Here is an 11417-nt window from a genome sequence, read left to right as displayed (position 1 = left end):
TTTTCCCACATCCTCTCCAATATTTATTGTTTTCTTTTTAGTTATATTAAATAATTTGATAGGAGTGAGGTAGCATCTCAAAGTTGTTTTCATTTCCATTTTTTCCAATTGATAGTAACTTTGAGGACTCATTTAGTGAGTTTTAAAGTCTTCATATGAAAACTGCCTATTTTGTTTTCTTTGGCCACTTATCAATTGGCCAATTGTTGCCAAATTGGCAATTTTACAAAAAAAAAAAAAAACAAAAAAAACCTTTGTATACAGGATAAATTGGAATAATCATAGAATAGAATTACACTTTTTTATTCATTGAAGATTCAATAAGGCTGTTATGGAATATATCAGAGGGTAGAATCAACTTATAAGGAAATCAGTCAATCAATATTTATTAAGCAGTATGTGTCAGGCAGAATGTTAAGAGATGAGGATACAAAAGAGGCAAAGATAAACCCATGTCCTCAAGGAGCTGACTATTTAATAAGGGAAGCAACATGAAAAAAAAAAAAAAAAAAAAAACATGTATACACACTTGTTTGCAATATTTATGGAATAAAATGGAAATAATTAGAAGGGAAAAAGCCTTGGACTTAAGAATTTTTTCTGGGTATAAACTAAAAATTTAGTTGGAATTTAAGGAAGCTGAATTGGCAGAAAAACACATGCTAATTCTTTTCTGGATTACACAGCCTACACTTGTGATCTCTCATGTTCCATCTTTCACTTTGGCTTGTGTGATTCTCTACTCAATAGAGTTTTCCAATAGATGTATCTTATCTCTGAATTATTTTTCTCTAATTTTCACCACATATCTGCCAGAAGTCAAGCATAACTGATGAGAAATCAGACATCAGTGAAGGAATTCATCCTCCTGGGACTGACAGATGACCCACAACTACAGATCTTGATTTTCCTCTTTCTTTTTCTCACCTATATATTGAGTATAACTGGCAATCTAACCATCATCACCCTCACCCTGCTGGACTCTCACTTCAAGACTCCCATGTATTTGTTCCTTAGGAATTTCTCCTTCTTAGAAATATCATTTACATCTGTTTCCATTACAAGATTTCTGGTCAGTATAGTAACCAAAGATAAAACAATTCTTATACGTCTTGCAGGGCCCAAAAATTCTTTTTTCTTCTACTTGGTGCAATAGAATTTTTTTCTCCTTGCTGCCATGTCCTATGATTGCTATGTGGCCATCTGCAAATACCTACACTATATGACCATCATGAGTAACAGAGCCTGCAGCCAGCTTGTAATTAGCTCTTGGTTAGCAGGATTTCTCATAATCTTCCCACCACTCATCATGGGACTCCAGTTGGATTTCTGTGATTCCAATATCATTGATCATTTCACTTGTGATTCTTCACCCATACTGATGATCTCTTGCACAGACACCAAGGTCTTAGAAATCATGAGTTTTTTCTTAGCTGTATTAACACTTATGGTCATTTTGGCATTAGTGATTCTCTCTTATGTATACATTCTCAGAACCATTCTGAAAATTCCCTCTGCCCAACAAAGGAAAAAGGCCTTTTCCACTTGTTCTTCCCACATGATTGTTGTCTCCATCTCTTATGGAAGCTGCATGTTCATGTATGTCAAGCCCTCAGCAAAAGAAGGGGTGTCTATGACTAAAGGTGTAGCAGTCCTGAACACTTCTATTGCCCCCATGCTAAACCCCTTCATTTATACCCTAAGTAACCAACAAGTGAAGCAAGCTTTCAAAGACATGGTCAAAAAGATTTTCTTACAAAATAAATATTTTTTTTAACAAAATCCACATTTGAAAAATGAAAGAAAAACCTTCATACCTACATAAACCATTGAGATATTCTAGGGTTTCCTTTGATGCATCTCTTTTTTTCCTTTACAACAGTGTGAATTTTTTGGGACAAATATTTTTAATGTGGTTTCATATATATACATATATATATATATATATATATATACATATATATATATATATATATGTGTGTGTGTGTGAGTGTATGTGTGTATGTATGTATGTATGTATTTGTATGTATATATACTGACATTTAATATTTTTTTATTTTACTTATATATTTTTCTTTTATCCCAAAATCCAATTGTGCTTTTAAAAATATTTTGGCTTGCCAAAAAAAGAGAAAAAAGACAAGCATATGCTACTTCTATTCATATGATGCATGTCTTTTAAGTCTTATTTTGAAAGTCTCCTCATTACTTTGGATTCATTTTTATGGATTTTCTTCTTTTGAATAAGTGAAGTGAGTTCTGCAATATGCTTTTCCACATTTAAAATACTACATAAATGTAATCCATTAAAATTAAATCTGTGGCACTTTTTATTCTAGGACAGAAAATTAATGAAATTTTCAGTTATTAATGTGCTGTCATATCTTTTTTGCATATTGGTAGGTTTAGCTTTGAATTGAGATATAATTTCATTTAGCTAACTGCTACAGTTAATTAGATACAGCCTAAAAACAATTGAGTACCCTGATCAACACAAAATTAAGATGTTATAGTACTGTAAGTTCATCTCTAGCAAAATTTGTCAGGGATAATATGCTTTTGCATGCATACTGTCACTGGTTTAAACCTGAAAATGAGACTCATTGTTGCCCAACCAATCAATCAAGACTTCCTGTTTCTTATGAACACCTTCAAGTGGAGAATAATAGATGTTTCTACCAATGTCTTAGAAATCTAAGTTTTTTTTGGTTTGTTTTTGTTTCCCCCCTTGGTTGTATTTACACTCATATTCACTATGGCATTAGGAATTTTGACTTGCATATATATCCTACTAGATTTAGCAGTCTTGATGGCCTGCCTCTTTCTTCCAAAGGGATAAAATAAATATTCACCTTCATAATTATTCAGGGAATTCAAATTGCCTACAAGTTAATGGAGGGTTCTCTTTCTTTCAGTACATTGATATGAATTAAGTTAATGGAAAGAGAGTTTTCTCATCCCCAAATTACAAAGAAGAAAAAGATTTCCCAATTATTCTACACCTTGATCTATTAGTATCTTTAGAGTAGAACTACATTACCTTAAATTCATGGATTTTCAAAACAAAATTTAGTAACTATATTTCAGTCAATTTATTTGTTTTAATCCTATGCTTATTATTTCATACATTTTCAACATTACTATGAAAAGAATTTCATAGGTTTCAACACATTGCTTATGGGAGTGTACAAGATATTAAAAGAAGACTAGGACTTTTATTGTAAAGGCTATGTCCTCCTTTTAAGGCTTTTTTTTCCTTTGGGTGTTCACCTGATTCATGCACCTTTCATATGTAGCTCCAAGAAGCTGCAGTAAAAAGCAGTGTCCACACCACAGTAAAAGAGCAGACAAGCCATACTAGGGTAGGGGTAAGCAATGGACTTCAATTATCTTGATGAGTTACAGGGAAGTTTGCTCCAGGTATAAAGACTCCCCTGATGGAATAGGTGTATGGGAACCTTTGTTCCATGAAGGTAATATAAACATGTGCCATGGAGCTCTTAGAGCCTGATTAGACATTGAAGAGTTCAGGGTCATCCACTCCATCCTGAACCATCTGGAGTCAGCTTGATTTTTGTCTTGCCACTGGACTTTGATGATTCTGGAAGAAAGATTCCTTCATACAATTCTGCTTCTCTTAAATCTAATTTATGCACGAGTCAAAAAAATCACCATAATATTTTACCAATTTTTACCTATGGACATCCTGTGACAAAGGACAAGTGATGAAAAGCAGGTGTGAATACACTAGGAACTATAGTCACAAGCCTGCATACAATCACTTAGGACATGTAGTCATCTTCTCACTGGACTGAAAGAGAAGTGGGATTTGATGCCCCTGGTACGAGAAGCCTTTTTAAAGGATTGTACTGCCCACTCCTTCCTGTGAGGAAAGGATTAGAAAAGGAACCATAAAAAATTCTCTGCTTCACCTAACCAAAGAATGACCTGCAAAACCATGGAAGGCAGAAAATCCTACCCTGTGGTCAAAAAACACACCTACACACACACACACACACACACACACACACACACACACACACACACACACACACTGATTAAAAAAAAACTTTTGCAAAGATTATTTCACTCTCCATTTGTATATAGAATATTGCACACTTATTGACAACATAACATTCAAGAGATATAAAAGACAAACAGCTCTTGCTGTGAGAATTCTGAGGAATTTATCACATCTAGATAGCAGTCCTGAATGAAATAAAAACTGGTAAGTTGACCAAAGTAAGAAACTCAATGAATGCTATTTTTTTTTTTGTTCTGGAGTAATTATAGTGTTTGGAAAGCACTATAGTGTAGGTTTTGCAGTCAGATTTAATATAATCAACAAAGTTGTATGCCTATCAAAAAAGTGAATAATAGACTGATAATAAAATAACATGATTGTGATCTGCAAGAAAAATTACCACACTGTCATCTCTAGTGTGTTTGTTTCTGCCAGGCAAATCCTGATGAAACCAAAATAAAAAATTATGAACACCTGGAAAAAAATTCATTGTCAATTTATCCAAATAGGACAAAATAGGACAATTTATCCAAATCACAGTTTTTTAGAGACTTTAATACCAGGTTAGACACAGATTATCAAATATGGCAGGGAATTCCTTGGGAGCAATGAAATCAGAAAAAGAAAGAACATTAAACTGGAGATTATGATTCTCATGATCTTCTCATTACCTGTGTCATCTGCCATCTACCTAAATGCAACAAAATTTCATGGATGCATGCTCACAACAAACATTGGCATTTAATTGACTACTCTATGTAAACAGAAGAAACAGGCAGAATACAAGAGTGATGTGTGGTACATAGTACTAGGCCAATAATAGACTTATCTTGTCCAAACTAAAATTCCCATTATCCAGCCATTCTCCAATTAATGGGCATCCACTCAGTTTCCAGTTTCTACCAACTACAAAATAGGCTGCCACAAACATTTTTACAAATGCGGGGCCCTTCCCTTCTTTAAAATGTCTTTGGGTTATAATATCAGTAGAAACATTGCTCGATCAAAAGGTATGCATAGTTTGATAATTTTTAGAGCATAGCTCCAAATTGCTGTCCAGAATGATTGGATTTGGTCACAGTACCCTCCAATATTGGACATTATCGTTTTCATCACCTTACTCAATCTGAGAGGTGTGTAGTGGTATCTCAGAGTTGTCTTAATTTGCATTTTTCTGATCAATAGTGATTTGAGCACTTTTTCATTTGACTAAAATAGTTTCAATTTCTTCATCTGAAAATTGTCTGTTCATTTACTTTTATCATTTATCAATTGGAGAATCACTTGAACTATTATAAATTTGAGCCAAATCTCTATATATTTTATAAATGAGGCCTTTATCAGAACCTTTGAATGTAAAAATGTTTTCCCAGTTTGTCATCAGTACTATTTTGATGAAAATTACAGGAGAATTAAGAGTTATTGAATGAAAAATGAGCAAAAAAACTGTTACCAGCAGAAAAGTTCATCAGTTTCTAAGAAGAAAGTACTTAAGTGCCACAAAAGTAAAGTTCAAGTGAAGCTTTCAGAGATTCAGGTTTGGGGCTCAGTAAGAAGTAAAATGAAATTTAGCTTTCAGCTTATAATAACAATCCAAATTATGTTTTTGATGTTATTAAGATAATTTATAACTCAAAGACCTATTGTATTTCTTAATTACTCAGTGCTTTTGGATCCATATTGATGAGTGATAAGAGCATGATCCTGAACAAAATACTTCTATTATGTTAACATCACAGCATCATTAACCAATGATGAAGCCACTGACCCCAGGTTAAAGTCAGTCCCTCTACTTTAACTTCCAACTGAAGGAGAGATTTTGAATGCCATTATGTGCCTTTCTGTGGAAAGGATCTGGTCCCAATTGTTTCCAAGACAGAGTCCACTGCTCAAACAAAAGCTGATTGAAATTTTCAGCTTATATGACAAGAGTAGGTTATCCTTTCGAAGTCCAAGAATATTTTCTAATGTCTATCCTTATAAAGAAAAAGGTAATATGTTGTACTGTAACAATTATAAAAGCAGGGTAAAGAGTCTTCTTTTAGCCATTGACAGCAAAATTCTTTCCAGAGTGTTTTTAATTAAATTACCATTAACTTTAAAGATGATATTCTGCCCTTGGGTAGTGTGAAGCAGTGAGGCTTCAGGAAGGGCCAAGGAATGATCAGTTTTTATTGTTGTTTGTTTTGCTGCCTGATGACTATAGCAGAATGTCAGGACCAAAACTGAGGTCTGCACACATTCATTGATCTGACCATGTACTTTCATTCTATCAGTCACAAGGGCTTGTGGACAATCATGACAATATTTGGTTCTCCAGAGAAGTTCATCAGTATTGTATGCCATATTCATGATGGTATGCTTTCTTGGGTTCTGGATAATGAATGTTACTTTTGAGTTTTCTTAGTTACCTAAGCAGTGAATCAAACTATGTGCTGGTTCCCATGTTTTTAACAATGTTGTTGGATTCCTTCCATTAGGATGTACATGGTGTCAGGGTCAGCTACCACACTTATGATAAATTATTTAACCTGAAAAACTATAAGGCAAAACTAAAATGGAGAAAGAGTTGGTATGTAATAAATTTTATTGATCATTATGCACACAATACAAGCTCTGATGCTATGAAGTAACTATTTTTGGACTTAATTTCTAACTTTTTTTGCAGATTTTGGTCTGACAATTTGCTCCAAGAAATCACAGGCTCTCCCAGCAGTCAGCGTCACACTATCCACATGTGGATAGTGGAACTATTTGTTTGACCAAATGGAGAATTATTGCTAGCTGTGGATAAATACATTTACTTAGGCAGTATACTTTCTAGTTGTATTGATATTACTGTTAATGTCAACATAGCATGCATGGCAAAAGCTAGCTCTAGAATCTTCAGAGAAAAGTGAGAGAGAAGCTGTTACATTGTTTACCAAAATGAAGTTCTACAATGCCAATTAGCTGACCTCATTTTTGTATGCCTGGGAACCTTGGGCAGTATATCAGTACCATGCTAGGAAACTGAATCTTTTCTATTTGAATGGGCACAGGAAGATTCTGCACATCACCAGGAAAGATAAGATAACAGACAATGAAGTCCTTTCTTGAAGTATGCTGCCAACATTCAAACAATCCTGCTTAAAAACACAATTCTGATGGGCTAGCCAAACTGTTGGAAAGGTAAATGCTATGTTTGCCCAAAAAACAATTTACAGAAGATTTACACAAGGCAAGTGCTCACAAGTGGGACAGAAGAAGCAATATAAAAACAGATTCAATGTCTCTCTGTAGAACTTTAGAATCTATTGCAAGACATGGGAAGCACTGGCAGAAAATGTACAAGCATGATATGCCTAAATCAAGGAAATTATTGTGCTCTAGGAGCAAAGCAGAGTATCAGTAACTCAAAAGAAATAGGAGATATACAAATTTAGAGGCATCTCCATTCCAAATGTTCATATGGTTTGCCAACCTATAGTGGAGAACTATTAAGTTCCTGTCAGTTTAATTAGTCATCATCGAACACATTGTGTGCTTTGAACTGATGTAGTGGTATTATTTTAATTCTCTTTAATTACAATGGACAACAAACACTCAAAAACACATACAGGGATCTGATTGGCACAAAATCTTTTCAAATAAAGAGATGGCTTGACTTAACTTATCAGAATTGAAGAATTCAATATATAATTTCCCTTAACATAAATCTCAACATTCTTCTGCATTACCAAAAAAAAAAAAAAAAAAAAAAAAAAAAAACCTAGCAGAAAAAACAATAAAGAGCAAATCTATTCAAAATAACTATAGAAGTTACAAAATATTTGAGAGTGTGACTAAAAAAGAGCTAAGAACCATTCATTATAAAATACTCTGGAGAAATAATTTATTTTAAAAAAACAATAAAAATACCTATAGGCATAAAATATTTATAGTAGCTCTTCACCCTTTTTTATAATAACCCTAAATGCAATGTAAGTGAATATCAATCAATTAGTGAAATATTTTTTTAAATGGTATGAACAAACTGGTATATTTTTGTGTCATAAGAAATGGCCTAATGAATAGGTTCAGAAGAACCTAGCAAGATCTATATGAACTAATATGAAATGAAATCAGGAGAACTAGGAGAAAAATTTAGAAAATTACAATAATACTATAAAGAAAATAAATTATGAGAGCTCTAAGACTCTAAATGACAGAAATAAAAACACATTAAGCATAAAATCCCATATCATATCAGATAAATGATTTGTTTAAATATTTTTGTGCACAGATAATTTAGAAATATTTTTCTTGGATTCAACATATTTGTTTTGAAGCTTTTATTTTTTCTCAATTGAGGAATGAGAAAGAGATAAGTACTTTTAAAAATTAGCGAATAAAGAAAGAAAAAAGTAAGAAACAAAACAACTTAAATAGCTACTCAATTCCAGATTATTCCTCAAAATAATTGCAATAGAGGATTATTAGAATCTATCTCCTGGGATTTTTCCCTTTGTTTAATCAACTCCTCTGAGACTATAAGATAAATGATAAATTGTGATCATGTCTAGCAAAGAAGTATTGAAATTGATAGCCAATAAAAGATAAAGCAGATGGAACCATCTTTCCTTCATGACAATATTTTCTCCTTTTAACTACTTAAAGACCAAAATTTATTTGCTCAATTATATTTGACAAGTTTCCCAACATTTCACACCAATACTTTGTAAAGAGTAGGGAAAATTGGTTGGGAAATATACATATCTTTCACAAGTCAAGAATATCTAGAAAACCCTTGGAATTTCAAATGTTACATTCTTTTGTGCATTTTTCTAACAGACAAGGAATAAACTTCTTTCCCGAATGTAGTCCTTCAAATACCATCTCTTAATATAAGTAAATTATCTGAAGTTTGGGGTTTAAAAATCCAGTTAAATCATCAAAATTAAACGGAAAAGTGAGTATGTTTATTGTTTCTCTTCTTAGTTACACTTTCTTTTTTTAAGTGCTGTATTTCAGGGAATTATCTTTGGGCAATTCCTTCTCAAAATATTTCATCTTGATTGTTAAAGCTATGATCTTTGAAGGAAAAGTAAGGTTATCATTGTTAAAGTCCTATAATGACAGATTGATCTTCGGGGTTTCCCAAGAAACACTACTTAAATGATGTCATCCAAACTATCAAGAAGTTTTTTAGTTATATTCTGTTTGATATGTTCACAGTTAGGTCAAGACCTATACTTTCCACTCTACCATGTTCCCAATATCATAATGACTTTCCAAGAATTTGCCCTTTTTTGATTTATGGCAATAATTCATTTGTGATTTTGCTCCATCTAATGCTACTCATATTCATAGACCACAGGAACAATGTGAGATGAAGTGTGCATGGAATTCATCTGTCTTATGACTATATCTTAAAATAGTGTATACTGTATTATTTGAGTTGTATATTTATGGAAGCTAATATTGTCCATCTTAGAAAAGTTGCAAACTATATATTTTTTTCAAATTTTGAAATGAATGTGCTTATAATAGTTCTTAGTTTCAGAAGAAATAAAAATAATGATGAAATCATAGATAAGCACAGTTTATTTCAAAATATTGAAATATTACTAAAGTCTACTAATATATATTAGTAGTATACATATAATGTAATTTTAATATTATAAAAATAACAATAAATTACTAAAATATTACTAAAGATTAGAAGTTGCAAAATTGAATAAATTTTGGGAGGTACTCTTTTTCATTCTTACAGTAAGCACAAGTTAAGTCTCAAATTTCCACCTCACATTTATGAAATGTTGAAAGGACTGCAGAACATTAGGTACAATAAAGAACATTATGGAGGTATATATTAGACCACTGAATTTAGCAATATAGCCTAACAGTTAGTAATCTGTGTGTATTCTTTCACTGAACTGGAAATAGAGGTTTGTGATTTTTTAAAGGATCTTCATATGTAGAAATATTTGTAGCAAGTCTCTTCATACTATCTCCAAATTGGAAACTGGGGATAAGGGCTACATGTTTAGTGGAGAATGATTAATAGGAAATGAAAAAATGATCACCTAAAGAGGAAACTGATAAGATCTTTATGGTCTAATGCAGAATGAAGTGAACTTCATCAGCAAGATTTTGTGAGTGGGTCGCTTTATTATATGATGAAAACAAAGAAAAAGAACCAAAGGAAGATTTAACTTTCCCACTATAGATAAAAACAAATTGAAAAGACAATTGCATTATATATATATATATATACAGAGAGAGAGAGAGAGAAAAGATTATCAACTTATAAGGAAATCAAATCTATTATATTTTCACATAAAGAAGATGTAACAGAACTAAATAGACTTGGATCATGAAGGCCTTGAAAAAACATTATAAAAGCACCAAACTTTGCTCCTAATTTTTCAGGTCAGGAAACTAAAGTACACATAGATAACATAGACAGGATTTTGTGCACCTTTTGTTTACAAGAATTTATTTATCAATAATTCAATATAATTTTATTTTAAATTCTAAATTATATCCTTCTCTCCCCCTTCTGTCCATAATGTGAAGAGAAGAAAAACTAAACCCACTGTAGATATGATTTGCAGGTACAAATTTACCACATTATCTTTATCAGTGAGATAGTTTTCCCTTATTCTAGTGTGTTTTCCCTTATTCTGTTTGATCTAGAGTTGAGAAGAAAGATTGAAAAATGCTTACTTAATATTTTAGAGCACAGGGAGGGGAATTCCTTTACATTCAAAATTACATACACACACACACATATAGACACACACATTAAGGTGAGAAAATAAGCAATAAAAAGAGGTGTCTGAAAATGAAAGTGTTCATCTTGAACTCATATTTTTCCTTTCAATTAAAGTAAATATTCATTATCTTTGCATTTTATTTTACAACATAATCTATCAAAGCAAATGAGAAAAGTAAATATATTCACTCTTTCTCTTCTTAGTTACACTTTATCTTTCTGTCTCCTTTTAATTTGGAAGGTTCCTTTATGTACATTGCCTCCTAAATATATGTCAGCATTGCTAATAGAATTAGTGACTCAAAATCAAAAGTCCTAGAATAAAAGACAAAGAAAAAATTCTAGGGCAGCTTGACCCATTGAATTGTGTATGATTTCAATTTAATCTTTCAGTTAAAACTCCTTTTATGTTCCTTTAACATTTTGCTATTCCCTTTATTATTTCATAGCATTGGGAATGGAGTAAAAGTATACTTGATATATTCACTAGAGGAGTATAGATATAACTAAGATGAACTTGGCCTTTAATATTTTGCTAAGATAATGACTAAGTACTATAACCAAACACCACAACTTAGTATTTCAATGTTTTTCTTTATATTTATATTTATATTGTCCCTATGGAGTCAAGCCTATCTTCAAAATAATTACTCA

General features: G+C 32.1%; 1 pseudogene; it reads left to right on the top strand.

Annotated features, from left to right (window-relative positions):
- Positions 1 to 832: 832 nt before the first annotated feature.
- On the top strand, positions 833 to 1777 carry LOC141543953 (olfactory receptor 6C76-like; annotated as a pseudogene).
- The last annotated feature ends 9640 nt before the right edge of the window (positions 1778 to 11417 follow it).

This window comes from Sminthopsis crassicaudata, chromosome 5, assembly GCF_048593235.1.
Source record: "Sminthopsis crassicaudata isolate SCR6 chromosome 5, ASM4859323v1, whole genome shotgun sequence".
NCBI classification, from domain to species: domain Eukaryota; kingdom Metazoa; phylum Chordata; class Mammalia; order Dasyuromorphia; family Dasyuridae; genus Sminthopsis; species Sminthopsis crassicaudata.
The sequence above is the reverse complement of the archived record's forward strand: the minus strand, read 5'-3'. Positions and strand labels throughout refer to the sequence as shown.